The 18,850-nt window shown below is 44.3% G+C and overlaps 1 long non-coding RNA gene across 3 annotated transcripts in view; it reads right to left on the bottom strand.

Moving 5' to 3' along the window:
- Positions 1-15,534, bottom strand: part of LOC142775657 (uncharacterized) — a 320,531-nt gene extending 304,997 nt beyond the window's left edge. For all 3 annotated transcript variants that reach the window (XR_012886900.1, XR_012886899.1, XR_012886901.1), the window contains exon 1: positions 14,956-15,534. This is a non-coding gene — a long non-coding RNA (uncharacterized LOC142775657). The remainder of the gene's footprint in view (positions 1-14,955) is intronic.
- Positions 15,535-18,850: the final 3,316 nt, after the last annotated feature.

The following is an 18,850-nucleotide window of genomic DNA, read 5'->3' on the forward strand; positions in this document are numbered from 1 at the left end:
CATCTGCTTTCGCAAGACCACGTACGGAGACAGGGTAAAATACACGCGAAGCGCGATAATAATCCAGATTTTGATGGTTGCGTGTCGCACTATAGCGTTTCCAGGATTAAAATCAGAACGTGGGAGGGCAGCGGCACGGGGTAGAGACCCGCGGGCAGGGGTATTTGCCGCCTTGTTGCCGGGGAGGCCTAGAGTTCGTACTATTCTTACAGAGTGAGGGCTAAAGCGCCAGGAGGCGGCTCAGAATAGACGAGCAGCTAATGGGGTGTTGGAACATTGTACGTGTCGCGAACAGGCTGAGCGTGAGTCTGACCAGATAGTGTGAGTGGTGGAGTGGAAGACGGCCAAAGCGACAGCGACCTCATCTGCATGAGTTGCACTGTCAGCTCTGAAGGAGAGGCCGTCGACATGGTGACCCTCTGTGATAACAGAGGTCCTGTAGTGACCCGGTGTGAAAGGGCCCGATACCGATACATATATTACTCCTAGTTGCGAGGGAGAACTCCACCCATAACTTCTGCTGCCAGATTTCCACTACTGGAAGTGAAGGGAGTGGGTCAGAGATTGTTGTGAGGGCTAAAGAAATTTTGACCCCGTGATAATTTTTAACGTGTTCCTAAATCTATGCACACTGGATCTTAAAAGTTCGCATCCATCGAAATGCAGCCGCCGCAGCCGGAATTCTATCCCGCGACCTTCGGTTCGGGAGTCGAGAACATAATCGATAGACCACCGTGGCGGGTCCACGTAAACAAAAAAAAACGTCTTGTTGGCTACTCTGTCGCATTGAGGTCAAGTTAGAAGGCAATAATATTCCAAAGAAAAAGGACCATTCTATTCTTAGGAATGTGGCTATACAGTCCATTCAGCGATGTCTCCGCGCACACACTGAACATGGCTAAACAAGCAGCTCAACAAATTGTTGGTATGATAGTCCGAATAACGAACAATCACGCTAGACTGAAAGAGCAAGACGCGCTTCATTTGGTAGAAAACTTAGTCAATAGCAGATAAATGTACTCGTTCCCCTACCACAATATGAATAGGGAGGAGAAATAAGAAGCAGACAAAATAATAAGGATAGCATATAAAGTGGCTCTGTGACTACTACAAAGCACCTAAACTGCGAAGTTATTAGCATCTGGACTCTACAATAAATTTGATGAGTTGGCTTAAGCGCAAGTAACCACCCAGATTAACCGCGTGCTACAGATGCCAATTGGTAGATGAATCCTAAAATCTCGAGAAACATCCTTCAAAGAGAAGTTCTTTGAGAAGTGTTTAAAATGATCGGCCTCGGTTAACAAGTACAGGCACATGAAAGAGTCAAAGAATTATTGTGCTTAGACAGAGCCTGGTGCAAGATATGTTTCCCACCGAAAACATGGATCCAATTCTACATGTTGGAAGACGTAAAGCAAGAGCAGCTTACATCGGTAAAAAACAAACAAAATATTTTAATACGGCGCGATTTACAGATGCTGCCTTATATCTGACAAACGCAAAGAACATGGTGGTCGTGGTCACAGACCGAGAAGGAAACATTACAAGCTGTGCCTCCATAGCCGAAACCTCCATTACAGAAGCGGAGGAGATAGCGATAGCACTAAAAATAAGGGGGTCAGGGAGCCACAAGACCCACTGACAATAATCACGGATTGTAGGGCTGCGTGTAGGAACTGTTGCCGATGATTGCGTACGAGCGGTATCATGGATGAAGAACGGCGTTGATTCCGCTCAGGGCGCTTGGGGCCGATGTTACTAAAGGTGTGTTAGTGCCTCGCCCGGCGATGCGCGGGTTGTCCTGGTTCACTGTCGTCGCGTTTGTACGGGTTGGGGCTGCCGGTGTGAACAATTCACTGAGGATAGTGAGGTGTCGTCGGTTGCACTTACTACAGGATATGCTCCGTGCACGTCGGCTAAACGCGCCATGTGGTTTTGCAAGCCGCAACGGTCGCAGCAGCGAGCAGTGCGCAACCGAGCCCGTTTTCCTTAGCGGAGAATTGAACGTTGCAGTCAGCAATGGTGTGCTGACCACTGCTGCATAAAGTACACACCTCCTCCGTAACTGTAACAGATTCGGAAGCAAGCGCGGACGCCGTAGGCAAACGTCACATCGGTGCCGACGGAGGTTCGACCTCTTCAGGCAACGATCGCGAGAGACGCCGTTTGTCCTGGTCTGCTTTCTTCTCGAACCTCAATCTGAATGCGCAGAACATTGAGCGATTCAGCAGCCTGGTGAGCTCTCCGTTCAGGTGTCACGATGCCGGACGTTTCCTGCGGTGCTTCCTGCAGCTTCCGGCGGTATAGAATCACGAGATCAACCGGCAGACACTTCGTCATGAGGTGGTTGAGGACCATGCTGTACTGGTGAGGTGGGATGCCCAAGCCGGTCAACGCCGAGACTCGAAAGTGGACCTTGTCGTGGAGCAGGCAAAGCTTCTCACCGTCTGCCGATGACTCGACTGGCGCTAAGGCGAGCAGGGGGTCAGCGTTCTCTTTTACAAGCAAGTCACGTCGACCAAATCGCTCCGTAAAGGTCTTGATCGCGATGTTGTAATTGTCTTCGGTTAGTAGGATGCCCTCAATAGCTCTCTTTGCTGCACCACTGAAATAGAACTGAAGGTACTTGAACATCTCGATCTGTAAAAGGTCTTCATTCAGGTGAATCATGGCACTAAAATGGTTCCAGGAGGACTGCCAATCGTTAAGTGTGCCGGAAAACGTCGGGATTTGTAGTTTCGGCAGGACCACCGTGCGATGACGCGGCATTGTTCCTTGAGTGGGAATCGCATCGGCTACTGGAGAAGAGTCACTGTCATGGCTGTGGGCTGCGGTGCTGGGACCACCGACGTCGGCGATCGGTGATTTAGCCACCGACCTCGCAGCACTTGTTACTGTCGCCTTGTTTGCGGCCTCTCGGAGGAAGAAACGCGCTCGGGACACGGCGTAAAAGTCCTTTCGGTCGTACTCTTCCGCGGCCTCGTGCTCTTTCTCGTAGTCGTCGTCGTCAGTCGCACCGAAGATTTCTTTGTTTAAAGTGACGAGTTCGGCGTTCTTGTGAGTGAGGTAGGTGATGTGGGAGTCGACCTGGCTGGCATCGGGAACGGAGTCTTGCAGCTCGTGGTCAGGAGCGTGATAGTTTGTGTGACGCTGGCCCTGACGAGGCCACGGTTCTTGCGCAGCAGCTGCAACGACGCCATCAGAGGTAGACGTCTTGGAAGTCGTGACTGGGGGGTTTTCGGCACCAGAAAAATGTCGCGTCTTCAAGACCCGAGCCTGACACTAAGAACGTCCATGTTTATTTCTACCGCTTGTGCCCGCACTCTTCTTCATATTCTCTTTTATGTTCTTCCTCTATGATGCTGCTCCTACACAATCATCGGCAACATATTCCCAAGGGGCCAAGGTGATCACTAGGCAGTGTCACTAGTTTAGAACACTTGTCTCGCTGACTTGTCCCCAGAATATATGCTATCTAAACTAATCGCTTTCCTTGCCTTTTCAGAAGCTAGTCACCCTAAAGCATGCGCGCAATATCGTTCTCTTCTGGGTGCACTGCCCACCCTACTCAGATATTGTAGCAGGAACTATAAAATGGGTACAATGTGTACGAAGGCATTCCAAATTCTAACTAAATCCCACAAAGACTTCCAAATTGAATACACCCAAATCATTATCTGGGCGTCAGGGCACGAGCACGTCACCGAAAACCAGTTTGCAGATGACGTGGCTCGAGGCTTCATAAATCACCGAGCTTCCTGGCAGACTGCAATAGGAGACCCAACGACCCTAGGCCCTAATTTTGCTATAATTCTTTATTATTACAGGGATAATATAAAACTGTATCTAGCACCACACAATAACCTCTCAGCAATAGAATCTGCAGCGTTAGGCAAGATTCCAGACAAATGCATGAACTTACACAGGCTACATGTATTCTACCCCCACAGCATAAAGATATCCGTGGTGCGGGGCCACGAACTGTTTCACAACTATGAACACCACAGCATGAACAGTACAGAGAAACAATGAGAGGCACTGCTGTCCAGCTCGGCCGTGATGATCAGCTATCGCTGATCCAACGGGCAGAGAAGATGGCAATCTGGAATAGGTGCCAAACCAGTTGCAATGCTTTGCTTACGCGTAAATCAAGTTTTCTCTCTCTCTCTCTCTTTCTCTCTCTCTCTCTCTCTGGCTACTTGGCGCTGGTGGCTCGAAAAAAGAAAATGGAAAGATGAGGGAAAAGAAAAGTACAAAAGAAAATAAAGAAATTAACGATGAATTCGCTAACGTGTGCGCCGGACTACATCATTACGGAAAACCCATTCATACAATTTTTTTTTTAATCTATAGTGTCGTATAGTGCAATTCTTCTTTTTCAGAGGAACCACTGTACTACGGCTATTATTCTCGCGTCAAGTCACACAGCTTTCTCGGCTAGCTGATAATTTCTCAACTATAAATTTAACATTTCCGTAACATAGCACTCAATAAACAAATAAAATATTAAGTGCAAATTTCATTTCCATAAATATAACACAGAAAGAAATTAGCTCTTCTCGAATACAGCAAAATTTTGGTCAGTAGAGGCTACTAGTTAGTACCTAATCGAAAAAACAATTCTAAAGTTTCAAAATTCAAAATATCAATATTTCTTCGTAGAATTCGCTTCAAACATCATTTTACGATCGTAGCATAGACACCAGACTAAAGAAGGCGGAGATATTTAGCGAAAATCCTGGAACTGCAACCGACTTATAATATCTGTGCAAGAAATCAGTCGCAAAAGATATGGCCGTTTTATTTAGGCTGTACACTGCAGTACAAGAAAGCATCGTTTTGAATACAACTGCTGCAGGGCCAATGTTTTTTGTGACACATGTATTTCGAGAGCTAATCTTGCAAAACCAGTTGAAACCTATCGACATGACAGCACATTGATACGGCAGCGATCAGAACGCGGTGGATAATGAAGCCAGACAAAGCAAAGGGGAAGTTTTCCGTGCAGTCTATTTGTAGTGTAAGACAGATGATGGACCGATGTAAATTCAGACTGAAGAAAAGCAGCTTGTCACTAAAGGAGCCGAATCCGAAACCTCTGTACGTGCGTCGCAATGCTGCTTTTGTATATACAGCTTCACTGCCGTTTGACCATCCTAGAAATTTAAAATTATTGACCAGAGTCGCTTGTGACCGTAGACATGTTGCCGTTTGTGGCTACTTTGTGCCAAATTCGGTTCTTTAGCACACCTTTGGCTGCGAAACGTTGAGGTTGGTGCCATAGCTACTTCTTCGCTGTATTGAACTTCGGTTATGGGCGCATTTAGTAGCCAATTTTCGTATTATTTGCTCTTAATGTAACAAGAAAGATTAAAGACAAGCCACTCTTCTCAACATTTACTGCCACGTCAACTAATCAACCAGCAGGTTGGCGTGCATCGAAGCACTCCCCAACAAGGCATGCGGCGCCTGCAAAGACGGAGTGGCGAAGTTGCGTGCATGTTGGAAAACGCGCGGCTAGAGCCCTGCTTACTGTGCTCGCTATCTATTCTCACGCCTGTCTCTTACACTGACCGCACAACACGTCCTCGCATACGGACTCAAAAAAAATGAAGATTCACACAAAAACTTGGCACTTCCCACGTAAAGTGGGAATTGATGATATGAGAAGCATGAAAGAAATAGGTCTATATGTGACTTTGAAATCAGCAGAACGTTACAAGGCGGACGTAAATTACGTCGTACATGACTTTCATGTCATAACCATTATCTTTGGACGTGTCATTTACTTTTCGTCGTCCCTTCAAATCTTGTAATACCAAATTTGGTATATGTGAAGCTATAGCGAAACAGCCGCGAGCACGCTATGAGTGTAGTATGTAGTCATGTTTTAGATGGCACGCATGTCATTATTTACACGTTAGGGTCGGTCACTTATGTTCGCCATGCAGTCATGTCGTACCACACCAGTTTTGCATATGACATGTGAAAGAAACTACCGCAAGAGCAGCAAGACCACGAAATGTAAATCATGACAATCATGGCATACATGTCATGATTTTTGCGTTATAACTAGTCACTTATGCTTGTCAAACAGTCATGTTACGCCATACCAATTTTGGCATCTATGCCATTACCGAAACGGCCAGGAGAGCAAAAAGTCGAAAGGCGGATAGATAGATAGATAGATAGATAGATAGATAGATAGATAGATAGATAGATAGATAGATAGATAGATAGATAGATAGATAGATAGATAGATAGATAGATAGATAGATAGATAGATAGATAGATAGATAGATAGATAGATAGATAGATAGATAGATAGATAGATAGATAGATAGATAGATAGATAGATAGATAGATAGATAGATAGATAGATAGATAGATAGATAGATAGATAGATAGATAGATAGATAGATAGATAGATAGATAGATAGATAGATAGATAGATAGATAGATAGATAGATAGATAGATAGATAGATAGATAGATAGATAGATAGATAGATAGATAGATAGATAGATAGATAGATAGATAGATAGATAGATAGATAGATAGATAGATAGATAGATAGATAGATAGATAGATAGATAGATAGATAGATAGATAGATAGATAGATAGATAGATAGATAGATAGATAGATAGATAGATAGATAGATAGATAGATAGATAGATAGATAGATAGATAGATAGATAGATAGATAGATAGATAGATAGATAGATAGATAGATTCGCTCAAAGACACCAATGTTCGTTAAAAATTGCTTTGTATTTAATACAAACAGTCTGCATAATCGTGTCTTTATTAACGCTGCATTAGAACCATTCTGCCCCGCTGCGGTGGTCTAGTGGCTAAGGTACTCGGCTGACCCGCAGGTCGTGGGATCGAATCCCGGCTGCGGCGGCTGCATTTCCGATGGAGGCGAAAATGTTGACGGGCCATGTGCTCAGATTTGGATTCACATTAAAGAACCCCAGGTGGTCGAAATTTCCGGAGCCCTCCATTACGGCGTCTCTCATAATCATATGGTGGTTTTGGGACGTTAAACCCCACATATCAATTATCAATTAGAACCATTCACCCAATAGTGATATTGATATGCTTATATATTATCTAATATAAAAAGAAAGAATGTATTATTCTTACCAACTACAAGTGCACTGTTAATGGAAGAGCCACTAAATCGAGACTTTCCCTTCCCTCTCTATCAGCTTGTCGAAATATTTGATGCTTTAACTTATTTCCTGGAATATACCACGCAGCGTGCTTCACGACAAATTTATTTCATCACCGCACTATAAGTGCTACCGCTTTGGTTATCACTCTCAGTGAGATATTTTATGTTCAAAAACCCAAAGCTTGCTATAGTCTGATGGGTGCCTGTTCATTGCTCTTTTAAATTGACTACATATATTCTGTTGATTGTTTTAATTGTGTTTTACATGCTCTCTTCAGTGATGCATTTGATCTTGTTGTAAATAAATAAATAAATAAATAATCTCTCATTGCAACTCATCTGTTGCTTGTATATAGAACAAGATTGGAAAGTATGGTCTTATATCTATGTTGTTAGATATTCAGAATTACATTCATTGTATAACAATAAAAGTACAGTCACAATACCGTTCCCTACACAGTTCGCAATGAAATTAAATGGAATGGCTACTTTGGCTACCTTTAGCTTTAATTTCGGCTACTTTTCAAATTTATGCAACGGCAACCTTGGCCGTGGCAGTGGAACCAGAACGCCATATTAGCACGATTGCATCCCCATATATAGAGGGCATATTCTATAGTAAACCACCACGCATCAAACCAACTGAAGTCGATACCCATAAACGACTCCTACGAAGATCTCTGATTCTAGTTGCAAATGAAATGCTTGTCAAGTTAACAACTAAAATTAACTTGGTTGAAGGTCATTCGTTAGCGAAATGAATATTCAGCTTTGTTGCGCGAGTAATATTTCTCGGAATCAGGTTAAAGTAAAAGCCAGAAAGTCTTATAGAAAAACGCAACAATAAAAAAAAACCTACACGAGAGTTCTAATGCACGCAAGCGTCCGAAGCTATTTTCATTCACGCATTTATTCATGAACGCTGAAAGAACATGAGCACATCTGTCAAGACGGACCTCTTCGAGCACACATTAGTAGCGAAGCGAAACAAGACGCGTGTGAACGTGCGCCTTCACATAGACGGATATCACGCCTTCTCGCCCTTGCCGGGCTTTGAGAGCCCGTCTATTTCCACATTAACATAAGTTTGCTTTGCGTCGTAGGTGTCACTGCGTGTGACGCGTTCGCGACTATGTTCGGGAGTCCCGAAGACCAAGTTTATTCGGGAAAGCAACGACGGTGGCATTCTTTAGCGTGGCAAGGTCGACGAAATAAAAGAGAAGACAGCTCCAAACTTCGTGCGACGGCATTCGCTGCCACCATCGCTCCTTTTCGCGCCTAAAAAGCGACGTTTTGGCATGAAGAAGTTCTTATTTAAGCTTATAAAAAATGAGAAGGCGCAGCCCTGCGTCCAGCAAGAAACAAGCACGGCTGCACTGTCGCGCTGTTTTTGCTTCGTCGTACGTCATAACAGGTTACCCAAGAACTTTCCCGGGTTGGACAGCTTCATTTCCATTTCCCCGAGACATTTTTCTCTGCCGCGAGAAAAATGAAGATTGCATCCTACATCCATTTGTTCTTGAAGAGACGAGAGCGTGCGTCAGTGCGTTTGTCGACCTACCTTCGGCACGCAACGGAAGGCCGCCGGGCTTCCGCCCACCGCCACGCTTCTTCGCTGTCGGGCAGCGTGTTTTGCTTGCGCCGAGTCGCGGCAGATCCACGGTTTTCAACCGCACTGCGCCCGAATTTATAACGCGCTCTCGCCCCGCGCGTGATGCCTGTTACTCTTCGGCGCGAGATCCATTTGGACGGCCGAGACAAAGGCGTGTGCTCCGGTGACATGCGCGTGCCGACGCGTGCTCGTCGGAATTGGGAAGGCTGAATTCAGCGCCGCGCTATGTTGTTTTCACGATGCTGTCGCCGCCGAAGCCCGTCGTCATTGCTCAGAAATGCGTCGCTCTCTCGCGCGCGGCCGATTTGTGAGAAGCGAACGTGGCGCCGGCCCCGTGCTCGCGCAAGCGGCACCGAACGCTGACGCGTGCTCTCGGGCGTCTCGGCATCGTCACACAGTGAGGGTGCCACTGTATTTACAGCACCTTCCCATCGAAGGAAACAAAAAATGTATAGTCTTTGACAGCTGCGGGCACGCGCGGGTATACAGCACCAATTTTTCCACCCCAAGTTCGTTTGCAGTTTCCATAGACAATGTGTGAATCTATATATACGGCGAAAACCCTTGATGCCTCATCATACGCGAAAACTGACCGTCGTAGTCGGTGACGTCCACACAATCGATGCAAAAAGTATCACCACTCACGAAGTCATCATAGACGCCATCACGACGCCCCAGATTGCCAAACTTTGTGATGTCATCATGACGTCAACGCACGGTCGAAGGTTGGCCTATAACGGAGGCCATGCAATATCGCCTTAGGTGCGCAAAACCTTCCGGAGATGGCCGGCCCAGGTTCAATACATCCAACGAAGCAGACGGCTTACGTTTTTGGATTCGTCTTAGGCAAGCTCCTGAGGGGCCCTGCGCGTTTTCTGTCAAGCTCTTCGGATTCGGAGTGGCGACGAACAAGAAATGCATTGACAACGGAAAAAACTAAACACCCATTACGAAACTATAAATGCTGATGGAAGGGGAAGGAGGCCAAAATCACACCCACATACACGCACATACGCATACCAAAAGACAAACTTTTTTTTGAGTACTAAAAAAAAGATTTTTTTTCTAACTGATTTGACGTGCTTAATACTTTACACCTGTCCGTATTACACACGAGGAATTGGTGATTTAAAAACGCACAAAGAAAAGGAGGTGAAAAGATAGCTTGCTGTTGGCAGGAACCGAACCTGCGACCTTCGAATAACGCGTTCGGTGCTCTACCACAGAGCTACCACGGCGGCTATCCCCACCACCCACTTTGTTGGATGCATATGTAAACTTTAAACGTGGGAGTGTCAGTCAGCGCCACCCACTTTTCTTTCTTCACATTTACATTCCGATTCGGTCTAATAACTTCCCCTATACTTTCTTGTCTATATTGATGGAATATATATATATATATATATATATATATATATATATATATATATATAGTTTCCGTTTCACTATATAAAATGTGCATTAACCTCCCGGTTCGTTCAATAAACTTATTTGTATAGTGCAGATAGGCATGGAAACTACAAAATACAGAACAGAACATTGGTTCATTCTAAAGCAAGCTTATAATTGATGTTTGGTGGGCACGTAGCACTTCAACGTAGGGCTGCGTAGCACACAACAAATAGGTGCGAAAATGCTTGAGGCCCGTTTGCTCAGATTTGGGTGCACGGTTAAACCACACCTGGTCAAAATTTTCGGAACCCTCCAGCACGGTGTCTCTCATATACATATGGTAGTTTTTGGATGTTAAACCCCGCATATCAATCAATCAACATCAAATAAGCAATTAAGGGCCTCATTAGATTGTAGAAACCCCACAGCTATGTTCCCAATTGAGTTAGGAGGATGGTATTTGGGTGGGGGTGTTGGCACATCTCCAACAGTTGGCTCACCAGTCGGCTCAGCAGAGCACACCTTAGTAAAGAATGGGGGAAGAGTTGACGTCACTCCCAAATTTTGCGCCGCGCCTCACCCGCGCTCCGCGGCACTCGCACTGCGCGCGCGCGCTCAGTCTTCGCGCTTGTGTCGCTCGCAGGCTCCGTGGCGACTTCAGCTCTGGGTGGCGTGTGGACTTCGCTAGCTTAGGGGCGCTCTCTAAGCCTCCTCATCAGTGCACTTTGAGCACGAAACGCTATATAGGCAAGGGCCATTTACGATGCTTATTTTAAGATCAAGGTCACCTATAATATTTTGAATTGAAATTGAAATTGAATTGAAATTGAAATTTATTCCGCAACAACAAAATACATGTTACGAGGAGGGCAGGTAAAAGCTGTGAGAACAGCTTGAGAAGCCCTGACCCCCTAGTACACAGGGTAGCACAGAAAGACGTGCGGCTAAGGACAACCAAAATAAAAGTGTTTCACAATGTGCACTAAAAAAAGAAACAATGAAAGATTACAATGAAAGATCACCGAGGTAGTCGCTAGATCACATTATTATATAAACACTAATCGCAATTTTTTTGGTGATATGCTAGATATATCAATGTTATGTTCCCTAATTATGCGGTTTAGAAGTGTAGGCAGTTGAAACTTTAACATTTGATTTCCGTATTTCGTTCTACATTTTGATATGTGCCACACTTCAGGTTGACGTACATTATAAGCAGGAAAATTTTTCTCTAACCTGGCTATTCTAGCAATCGTATCATTATTTTTCAATAAACCGAACTTATATAAACGGCTTAGTTTATAATCATGTATTGATGCAACCTGAATGATGTAGTGTTTTTTAAACAATTCTGCTGTGTGGCTGCGATGTGGTAATTTAGAGGCAAGACGCAAAGCTTTCTTTTGCAAGATGGTAAGTTTGCAAACGTTTACAGTTGTCGTTGTGGACCATACAAGAAAGGCATAATTCAATAATGAAGAAAACAACGAGTTATATATGAGCATGTTTACAGAAACAGGAAAATAGTAGCAATGACGGCGCATGACGCCGATTATACGAGATAGTTTAGTAATAATATGGTTCACGTGATCATCCCATGTCATGTTTTGTGAAAAATACACGCCTAATGATTTAAAACTTTTGACGACTTCAATTTCTAAATTATTTAACGAAATGATGGGAAACTGAACTTGTGTGTGGCGGGGGTGAAATAAAACAGCTTTTGTTTTTTTTATGTTTAGTTTTAGAGAGTTTTCTTGGGCCCATGTGTTAATTTTAGACAGTGCGTTATTCGCTCGGCTACCTAGATCGCTGCTACATCTGCTTGAAAAAAACAAACTTGTGTCGTCAGCATATATAATGTAATGGGCAGATTCATCAATACGAACTATCTCATTAACGTAAAGTATAAAGAGAAACGGTCCCAAAATGCTTCCCTGCGGGACGCCTGTTTTAATGGATTTTGTTGCGGAATGTTTGCCTTGAATTACGACGAATTGAGTTCGGTGTTGCAAGTATGAAGTGATTAATTTGTGTGCAACGCCTCTTATACCGTAATGGTCCAACTTTTGTAGGAGAATTTTATGATTAATGAGGTCAAAGGCTTTTGAGAAATCAAGAAAAAGACCGAGTACCATATTTCGGGATTCAAAATTCTCTAGAATGTATTCTTTTTGTGCCAGTAGCGCGAGCTCAGTAGATTTATTTTTCCGGAAGCCATACTGCGCTGAAGTAATCAAGTTGAACTTGTCAGTAAAAGAGTTCAAACGTTTCAAAATTATTTTTTCCAGACCCTTAGAGAATACAGGTAGAATCGATATAGGGCGGTAGTTGGACATGTCATTTCTGGGACCCTTTTTATAGATAACTGTCACTTTTGCTATCTGCATGTTTCGCGGGAAATGTCCTGTGGACAAACATATGTTAAAAATGTAGGCAAGACAGGGTGCTAGTATGTCAATAACATACTTAACAGGTTTCATCTGAATATTGTCCGCGTCAGTGGCTTTGCTATTACTGAGTGTCAAAAATGTCGCTACTAATTCACTCTCTGAAATTGGCTCTAGAAATATTGTTTGGTTATTTCGAATATTCATATATTTTAAAGAAGTACTACTGGTTGTAGGGCCGCCAACTGACAAAAAGAAGTCGTTAAATGCATCAGCTAAATCAGGCCCTTGAATTTCTGTACCATCTTTCACAATTTTGGTTAATTCCTCCGGTGGATTATTAAGCGTACTGTTAATTGCCTTCCAAACGTTTTCTGTACGCCCTTGCGTTGAGTTAAACAGGTTCGAATAATATAGTTTCTTTTCATCACGAAGGCGTTTGGTGACAAAGTTTCGGTGCTTTTTAAATGCTTTGAGGGCTTCAGGGGACTTACTCACAATAAATGCCTTGAACAATTGGTCCCGCTTTCTTATAAGCTTAAGGCATTCTTTATTTACCCAAGGTTTCCGACTTTTTTTAAATGTTTTAAATGACTTTAGGGGAAAACATTGAAGGTATATTTCGGTGAACTTGTTCATAAATAAATCGTATGCCAAATTGGCGGCACTCGCTGCGAACACATTGCTCCAGTCGGTTCTGCCTAAGCGCTCTCTAAAGAGGGTTAGTGTTTCAGGATTTATAAGTCTATAGGAAAATTCTGCACGCACTTGTTTGGGTACGTTATTGAGTTGGTTAACAAACATAAATATAGGCATGTGGTCACTAATATTGTGAATCAAAGTGCCAGCCGTAACAAGGGAAGTATCAAAGTTTGTTATAAAAAGATCTAAGAGTGTTGATGACTGTGAAGTGATTCGCGTAGGAGCCGTTATAACATTTTGACAATAATGCGAGCTTAACATTGATTCAAGTTCTAATTTAACACTGCTCTCAGCTAACATGTTGATGTTGAGGTCACCACCTAAAATCAAGGCATATTTTTTTTCGCTCACAAATTCTAACAGTGAGTCTAAAAAAGAAAAAAACAAACGGACATTATTTGATGGAGGGCGGTAACATACACAAAACACTGATGTACCACATCTAACAGTGAGTATTTCATATAGAGGAGAAATGCAGGAGAATTCAGACATCAATTCACAGTCTATTTTACTTGAGATTAGCATAGCTACGCCACCACCCCTTTTGCCTGTGCGGTTCATGTAGTATGATTTATAAGTTGGAAACGTAAATACATCATCTTCCGAAGCAAACCACGTTTCCGAAAACATCACAACGTCAAAATTTACTTGTGCTTCACTAAAAAAATATTCGAGCTCATCCTGTTTATTCCTTCCCGATCTAAGGTTGAAATGAACGCAACTGAGGCTTTTTTCACAACAAGTGTCATACAAGTTTTTAAGATTAATAAGGTCTATAGGTGCGGTTAAGGGAAACATGTTAAGACGAGTATCAAAAGAATATCAGGAAGTAAACAATGCAATGCGGGGTAACAGTATCACAGCTTATCAAGGTCACCCAAACGACGAATGACAACCGCGCTATCACCCTCTCTTTTCCTAACGAGAATCTTGCCGTTGCAGTGCCATGAAAAACGATAGCCATTGTTCTGTGCCCAGTCTTTTGCGTTGCGCAGCAGCTCTCTGTTTTGCTGGGTCATGTTTTCAGTGATCGAAACATTCGAAGCATCTCTTAGGGCTTTCCGCCTTCCTAGCCACTTATCACGAATTGATTGCTGGGCAAATCGAACTATAATTCCGGGTGTTTTGTTTGGCTTTGCCGGAAGTCTGTGGATAGCGGCGATGTCATTCCCAGTCAGCTCTGGCAGGTTAGCAATCTTGGCCACATCATTCAACTTACACAGCAAATTCTCGTCTGGCGTAACCCGGATGCCGTGAACTTCTATGTTTAGTCTCCGACTACGAAACTCGAGATCATTCACCGTAGCTTTCAGTTGTTGAATATCACTTGAGGTGCAGTCCGCCTCTAATTTCCCAACGCGTCTGTTTAAGCTACTAATGTCCCTTTCCTGCTTAGCTTGACAGTTCAAGATGTCATCGTACTTTTGTGACAACAGCTGGATTGAGACCTTAATCTCACCAACCTGAGCCGGCAGCCCTGCTAAAGCATCAAGCCTCCTAGTTATATCTGCCAGGCAAATGGTTAACTCAGAGTCCATGCTAGTTTTCTCCCCACTTTTCGCTTTAGATGAACGGCAAGCAGCACATCGCCATGCCCTGCGACCGCTCTCTCCTTTAGTCTTAAATGTCGTCTCCGACCAGCCAGAACAACTGCCAACATGGTAAGAGGACTCACATTCGTTGCACTTCAGGACACGCCCATCACAGGGGAGGGGCTCATCACAAGACTGGCACGTGCTTGTCATGGTACGTTGTCCAGGCATTCACAGTAGCACTCAGTTCGCACTCAATTCGGGAGCATTCAATTAGGAAAAAGGCACATTATGCACAGAGAACTCAGCAAAGCACTGAAACACGGTGGCAACGGCGGTGGCGGTAAGGCGGTATTGAGAAATAAGCGAATTTACCAACCTGGGTAAGCAAAAAGAGCTGATTAGGCGAACGTCCTTTCACCGCCGCCGCCGCCACCCGTGTGTCCAGGTACGATGTCGACGCCGGAAACACGTAAACACTTCCGCAGGCTCAGTGACGTCAAGATGTGATTCCGTAGCCACGGCAACCGTTTTCAGGTAGTCTAATAAATGGAGGAAATTTGAACGTTGTAAAGGAGCGCCGCTTTGATAAATGGCTCCAGCGCAACGATTCCAACAAGGCAGGAACCCTAAAGCACCGGCCGCCGAAATGCAGGACACCAACCTGGGTAAGCAAAAAGAGCTGATTAGGCGAACGTCCTTTCACCGCCGCCGCCGCCACCCGTGTGTCATTTCGAGCTAACTGAATACGGCTGTCGTGGCTGTAAATCTGATTCGATACGTCAAAATTCGCAGCAATCTAAGCCATACGTATGCATATACATTGATTGATATGTGGGGCTTAACGTCCCAAAACCACCATATGATTATGAAAAACGCCGTAGTGGAGGGCTTCGGAAATTTCGACCACCTGGGGTTCTTTGGCGTGCACCCAAATCTGAGCACACGGACCAACAGCAGTTTCACCCTCACCAAAAAATGCTAACGCCGCAGACGGGATTCGATTCCGCGACCTGCGGGTCAGCAGCCGAGTACCTTAGCCACTAAACCACCGCGGCGGGGCACGTGTGCGTATACAGTATTTCTTGTTAACCTAGTAGGTGAACTATCGCTGCTTGGATATTAAGACGGGCGGTGTGAACTATAGTGAGAGATAAGGCAAACGCACGTTTCGCGTGTACTCATTTCTCTACGAGTTCATGTTAACTTTGTCTGTCATTCACTTTGTAATTAGAGTCATCACGAGCTCCACGAAGAGCTTCCCTTAACATTCGCAATCCCGAATTTTCGAAATATACCCAATGTGGAATGTTTTCTGTCTGTTTTTTTTTTTTCAGAACGGATAGCAGATAAGATTTTACATTATTTGTGCAGAATGGATCGGTCTGTGCTATGGGTAAGCGTTCGAATACAGGATCGTGTTCCACATTATGTGCTAATGTTACAGAGTGCTCACACAAGTTCTTTCTGTGGCCTACGAACTTGAAGTGATAAATTAGTGGCACTTATGGCAAAAGTTGGAATTTGCGCTAGGTGGACGTTAAAGCACCTGCATCTATAGGTTAGAAGCCAACACAACAATGTTAGTTCTTGTATATCATAAGCATGTTTAGACTCCGGTATCTCTTCGTGATAAGGCACTTCGTATTATATCCTCCTCACTTTCGCTCAAAGTATTTCCACGGTGCATCCCCCTGTTTGAAAGAATAACAGCAAGAAATATGAGTGCGGGGAAGTTCGAAACGACGGGAAAAGCGGCGCTGTTCTTGTGTACACCTCATTACACTCCAAATCGCCCGAAGCTGCGTAGCTTTCGAGCGGTGGCGAAGCAGCTCGTGGGAGCAATGTGTACAGTGTTTAACAACGACGCATCAGATACCCAGCGTTTGCCCCCAAGGGCACGGCGCTCCCATAGAACTATCCGGCACCCACCTCTATTGGCCGCTCGGGGTAAGTATGGCAAGACCCGCCGGATTATGATGGCTCGGCAGCGAGAAATTCCACAATGCGCGGCTGCCTTGTTTCAACTCACGGGAGCCGGGCTGCGCCCGTTGGCGTGTATATGGTAAGCACAACGAGGCGGCAAAAAGCTCGAGAGAATAGCAGGAGAAGTTCGAACGGATACGTGAGAAAAAGGCGAGAGCATTGTTATTTGTTCTTCCGCGCCGACGACACTGCGATCGCTCGCCCGGAGCTCCTCGGTGATCGTCCTGCGCGCACTTTGCAATAGCGTCACGTCCTCCGTCGCAAGGACGCAACACAGAGGACACTCCCGTGACCCAATCCTATCGCGAATTGCTGCTCTCCGAGGAGCGCCGGGCTGATTGTGCATTGCTGATAGCTGAGCGCCGCACACTCACACTTGTCTTTTGCATTCGGAACACGTGTGGTAGGCTAAAACTGTTAGCTATATGCGGAGTTGAAGACAGGTTGCCGGCGGAAAGCGTCTTTGTAGACGAAACAATGCTGAAACGCTGCAAACGTTGCAGGAGCTGAGTTTCCGTGCTGCTACGCCTCTGAAAAGTGCTTCAGGCATGTTAACTCGGGTGATATGGAACGTAGTGGGCACGCTTTTCGCAATGGTTCACGTGCAAGTGTACGGCACCGCGAGCAGTAAAACAGCCGATGCCCGAGAGCCAATGTAAGCTTAAGAGACGACCTTTTTACAGCGATGCTGTAAATAACTGGGAGGCCGGGATTTGTTTACGCCTGTAGACCTTGACATTTAGCCCTTGCACGAATTGAAGCTCCATTAAAATTATGCATGTAAAATTATCTTTGTTCTGCAGGTCTTTGAAAAGCTTGGCGAATTACATAATTAAAGCGGTGTATTTTCGAGAGAAGTCGTAATTTTGCCATAGTATTGTACAGAGTGTTTGCTCGGAAATTACCCATTACACTCAATGTTTCAACCCTAATCCCCGAACAAAAAATGTACATCTACCATTAATTCTGCAATCACTAATTCAAGCATATGCGTCGTCTACTGCATGCGTTTCGCCAGCGAACTCGCCGGGCAACTGAATTAATTTGTTTGGTTGAAGGTCACGTATAGTTAAAACATCGTGAGGTGTAGCGTGAAAAAATATGATACTGTGCACTTTATTGTCTTTTGTAAATTATTTCATGTGGTTAATTACCTAATGATTCAAAGTTACGTCACATATACGTGTCATACCAAGTGATATACCACAGCTAACTGGACAGCCAGCTTAACAATGTGCAATGCAAGCTTTCCTCGTCCTCTTTCCTTATCATATTTGGCTTATTCTTCTTCTTCCTCTTCTCCTCTTCCTTTCTTCTACTTCTAATCCGCCTCCATCTCGTTAGCGCGGAAAAACATGAACGGCTGAGGATGGAGCTCACACGGTCAAGAGCTTAACGTTGTTGTGCACTGCTGAAATTTCTTTGACAATGAATTACCAATTTACCCATACGCTCACGTTAATCTGTTATATTTTTCTTCTGCCTCGCCTCCTCTATCTTTTTCTTTCTCTCCTTTTTTCCTCTTTTCTTTTTCTCTTTCAACTCTCATTTTCTACTATCATTTGTCTATTTTACTCTCCTTGTTCAATTTATCCTCATGCTCCTATACTATTTCCTAATCTTTTTCTCTACCTTCTTTTTCTTTTTTTTTCCTTTCTCTCTTTTTTTCCTTCCACATTTACATCACAACTCGGTTACATTCGAAAGTATTCGTTTTTTCAGTGGCACATAACATCAGTGAATTTGCCTAATGCTATTTTGTTACATGCGACACTCTTTTTTTTTCATTTGTGGCGCTATGAATACATGCCGTGAGGCACAGTGTTTGGTGTGTATAGTATTAGTCCCGAGGCCTGTGTTGCCTTTCGCATTCAAGCGCTGCTTCGTATTGCCTGCTGTTAATCACGCAGCGATCGTAGCTTGCCGTTGCGCTAGAACTTCTCCGGGCTTGCAACAGAATGTTCCCAGAGGAGACGGGAGTGTTCCAATTACAGACTTCATTGAGAAGTTGTTGCTCAATGTTTTTGCTCGTTCAGCGACCATGGGAATGAT

Source organism: Rhipicephalus microplus, chromosome X, assembly GCF_043290135.1.
Source record: "Rhipicephalus microplus isolate Deutch F79 chromosome X, USDA_Rmic, whole genome shotgun sequence".
Classification (NCBI taxonomy): domain Eukaryota; kingdom Metazoa; phylum Arthropoda; class Arachnida; order Ixodida; family Ixodidae; genus Rhipicephalus; species Rhipicephalus microplus.